This window comes from Furipterus horrens, unplaced genomic scaffold, assembly GCF_987537825.1.
Source record: "Furipterus horrens unplaced genomic scaffold, mFurHor1.1.pri manual_scaffold_12, whole genome shotgun sequence".
NCBI lineage: Eukaryota > Metazoa > Chordata > Mammalia > Chiroptera > Furipteridae > Furipterus > Furipterus horrens.
In genome coordinates, this window is record NW_028327182.1 from 45,523,241 (window position 1) to 45,528,080 (window position 4,840).

Consider the following 4,840-nt stretch of genomic DNA (forward strand, 5'->3'; position numbering starts at 1 on the left):
AATGAGGGATTATGGTCATTTTTACATCTATAGTGATAATTAATAGATACTCAATAATTTATTCATCATAGGAATGCTAAATGAAAATTATTTTGCAACATCACTACTATTTACATTTCAAACATTTTCACAATTACCCATCTCCAAAATAAAAACACTAAATTGCTACCTTTACTTTGTTTTTTACAATACAGTGTTTCCAGACTTTTCAATGTAAACATTTTTGATTTATTAATTTTTAGAGTAATGACGAGAATTTAGTATTCTTCTTGGAATTCAAAACGTGCTTGTCCAGTTTACTTCATTCTTTTTCTCTTTTTCAGAAGTGCATCTCATAGCATCAGTTGCTTTTCTTGAAGGAAAGCGTATTTTTTGAGTGGACATTATAGCTATACAGCATCATCCTAAAGTTTTTCTGTTTTTTTGTTCTCTTTGTGGAACTGGAAAATAGATTCATTTTGGTTTTCTTCATCACAAATTCTTTTCAGTCTGTCTTTCCAGCCATTGCAGTCACTCATCTTTGTCTCCTTGTCAGACTTCAGCTTTTTATGAAGGTGTTCAATGTTCCAAAGAGAGGACAGCTTGCCCCTGAGATCTTCATCACTATTTATTTCTATATATTTCCTCTTTGGGGCTTTCCTGGATGCAGCGTTGAGTTCTCTCTTCATTTGGACCAGACAGATTTTCTAGAAGTCTTCCTGAGTTAAAACTCAGCCAATGCTGACTGCTGCAACTTTGGCTTTCCCCTCCACAGAGGACATGCCATTAAATCTTTTGGAGATTTCTTGCTGTTCTCTGTTGGAAGAGTGGAACATGTCAACCCACTCACCATTGTCAATTGCCTCCTAACTGAGACTGGCACTCTCTCACCCACCTTCATCATTTTCATCATATTCATCTTCTTTTTCAACTTCAGGATTTCTGCTCAGGGGATGTAATCTTTAGCAGTGAATTCTCCATATTCATGTACTCTTGCTTCTATGGAGGTTTCTGTAGGCTTATTCCACAATTTCTTCTGTAACATCTGAGGATTCCATATTTGGAAGAGCTGAATCAAAGTTCCAGTGAGCCTTGCCTGGGTAGCTCAGTTGGTTAGAATCTTGTCCCAAAAAGGTTGCCAGTTCCATTCCCTGTCAGGGCACATACAAAAATCAACTAATGAATACATAAATAAGTGGAACAGCAAATTAATGTTTCTCCCTTAAAAATTTAATTAAAAAGAAGTTCTAGCAGACATGATTACATTGTCATCATTGTGTGTTTTAACTGGGTTAGGCCTTAGAGAAATTCTTCAGACATGACTAGAGGATATTAAGCTATTATCTATTTTATAGCTTTGATTTCTATTGTCATGTTTTTACAGAGATCTTGTCAGCAACAAAATTGTTAGCCATAGTCATGAGCAATGATTGAATCATCTTTGGGGTTACTACATGATAAGATGATCATGCAGCAAACAGAAAGATCTTTGTTGTTTCTCTTTGGTGGGGCTGCAGAAATCTTTGCACAATGGAATAGGAGTTGAAGGTAAAAAAGGTCGTGAATTTCCACTAATCTGGAAATGAGGTTCATGAGCACCATCTTCACTTCAAACCTCTCCTTAGAGCTCTCTAGATGCCTTAGTAATTTTTCTGAAAAAACTTAGGGATCATGAATCAGTGAATATATGAGAAGTTAAACATCTCTGTTTTTCTTTTCTTCTTTGCTTCTTGAGCACTTCATAGCTTTGTTTCAACCATTTCCTGTGTTTGGAGCTTCACTGTGCTATATTGCACTAGCAGGTCTCCTGTGTTGGTCCTTCATTCTCAGATTCTGAGTCACTGTCCTGTTTCTCCTCTTCATCTTTCCTAAGGAAGAAAGTCAAAGCAGCAACTTATATCTTAGTGACCTTAGAGGAACATGCAGCTGTGATCACGTTGACAGTTTTGACATCATTCCAGATATTTCTTCTGTAGAGGTAAATAACCACATCCAAGGGTATCTTGGCTGCAGTTGTAATGCTGTCTCTTAACCTGAAGTACATGAAATTTTGCAATACTATATTCACTTCCTTGTGCTTTTCATTTATATTCTTTTTAAAGATTTTATTTATTTATTTTTAGAGAGAGGGAAAGAACAGGAAAAAGGGAGGGAGAGAAACATCAATCGATTGCATCTCATAGCCCCAATGGGGGAACTGAACCCACAACATAGGCATGTGCCCTGACTGGGAATCAAACTGGTAACCTTTTGTTTTGTTGGTCAATGCCCAACCAACTGAGCTACAACAATCAGGCCTGCATTTATATTCTTGATATCAGTCATGATATGGGTGCTTAAAGTCTTTCACAGAACCTTATCATGTCAAATGTTCAAAGAAGAGTTCTAGCAAACTTGATGGATTGATAAGATTCTTATTTATCAGCAAGATCAAAATTTTGCAAAATGTCATTCTAAGATCTGGATCCAAGACAGTGTGATTGTAGGAGAGAAGATATTTCAACTCTTGAGGGAAGTTACTTAATTGTTCTGGATAAAAGTGACACTAATCTATGCCATAAACATCACCAGCTCTGCCAGTTCTTGGCTGCATTTATTTGGTTATAATTTGAAAACCTCCACATTGGATTTGTAGTGATTATACTGCTATAGAAACTCCTTCAATTCATTGGCAGGTCCCACTTGATCAAATTCTATAACTGAGGCAGGTTGCTTGGCAGCTTATTATAGTTCCTGTAGGACATATTGGCTGCTGATTGGCTCCACAGTGAGCAGTTTTAAGAAAATCTACATCACTGGAAACTACCAGCTGTTCCAGCTACAGCTAGGAACACTACATGGGCTCTGTTGATTTTTTTTTTTTTTTTTTTTACTGTGCAGAAGCTTTTTAAATTGATGTAATCTCACTTACCTGTTTTTTATGTTGTTCTTTGCACTTTTGGGGAAATAACAAAAAAAAATCATTGCGTAGACCAATGCGAAGATTTTTTTTTTTAACTTTACAGTTTCAGATTTTACATTTAAGTCTTTAATACATTCAGAATTAATTTTTGATGTTGTGTGGGATAAGGGTCCAATTTAAATCTTCTACATGTGGATAAACAATTTTCCCAATACCGTTTTTTGAACACACTACCCTTTCCCCATTGTGTGTTCTTGGCACCATGGTTGAAAAACAACCAGGTTTATTTCTGGGATCTCTATTCTGTTTCATTGGTCTATATGACTGTTTTTTATTCAGTACCATATTGTTTTGATTATTGTAGCTTTTGTATATTTTGAAATCAGGAAGTATGGTGTTTTCAACTTTATTCTTCTTGTCTTAAGATTGCTTGCAATTTGGGGTAGTTTGTAGTTTAATACAAATTTTAGAATCATTTCTTTCTATTTACATAGCTCCCTTTGGGTAGTATGGACATTTTAACAATATTAATTTTTGCAGTTCTTTAATATGGTTTATCTTCTCTTTTTTATCTGTTTTCTTCAATTTCGTTCATCAGTGTTTTATGACTTTCACTTTATAGAAATTTAATCTTCTTGGTTAAATTTATCCCTAAGTATTTTATTGTTTTTGGTGTTACTATGAATAAAATTTTAAAACATTTTGAATAGTTTGTTATTATATGGAAATACAACTTAATTTTTTGTTTTGATTTTTTATCTAGGAAATTTACCAAATTTGTTTATAGTTTGAACAGTATTTAGGTGAAATCTTTAGCGTTTCCTATACATAAGATCATGTCATCAGCAAAGAGAGACAATTTTACTTCTTACTTTATGATTTGGATGCCTTTTATTTCTTTTTCATGATTAATCACTTTGGCTGGTAGTACTTTCAGTACAATATTGAACAAGAGTGGTAAAAGTGCGCACCCTTGTTTTGTTCCTAATTTTAGAGGAAAAACATTTAGTTTTTCAGAATTGACTATGATGTTAACTGTGGGATTATAATGTATGGCCTTTATTATGTTGAGTTACATTTCTTCTGTACCTAATTTGTTTAGAGTTGTTTGTTTTTTTATTAAAAAACATGTTTGATTTTGTCAAATGCTCTTTCTGCATCTCTTGGGATGATTATATAATATTTATCCTTCACTCTGTCAATGTGGTATACTTGTATCCCATTTATTGATTTGTGTACATTGAAACATCCTAGCACCTCTAGGATAACTTCCACTTGATCACGGTGTATAATCCTGTTAATGCATTGCTGGTATCTTGTTGAAGAATTCTGAGTTTACATTGAGCAGTAATATTGTCCTATAATTCTCTTTTCCTATAGTGTCCTCATCTGATTTTGGTATCAGGTTAATGATGGCCTTGTAAAATGAGTTTGTAAGTGTCCTATCTTCTTCAAATTTTTGGGAGAGTTTGAGAAAGACTGATGTAAATTCTTATTTAAATGTTTGGTAGAATTCATCAGCGAAGCTATCTGGCCTCAGGCTTCTCTTTATTAGGAAGTTTTTGACTCAATCTCCTAACTCATCACTGGTCTGTTTAAATTTTTTTTCCCATGATTTAGTCTTGGTAGGTTGTGTGTTTCTAGGAATTTATCCATTTCTTCTAGGTAATCGAATTTGTTGGTGTATAATTGTTCATAATACTATTTTATGATCCTTGGTATTTCTGTGGTATTGGTTGTAATGTCTCCTCTTTCATTTATAATTTTGATTTGGTAGTCTCTTTTTCTCTTGGTCAATCTAGATAAAGATTTTTCAATTTTTTTACTTTTTCAAAAAAAAAAAAACAAAAAACCCTTAGTCTTATTGATCTTTTCTATTGTTTTGTTAGTCTCTATTCCATTTATTTCTGGTTTAATCTTTATTATTTCCTTCCTTCTGCTAACTTTGGACTTAGTTTA

The 4,840-nt window shown here is 33.7% G+C and overlaps 1 pseudogene; it reads right to left on the reverse strand.

Annotated features, from left to right (window-relative positions):
* Positions 1-296: 296 nt before the first annotated feature.
* LOC149996110 (protein SDA1 homolog) lies at positions 297-2,723 on the reverse strand (annotated as a pseudogene).
* Positions 2,724-4,840: the final 2,117 nt, after the last annotated feature.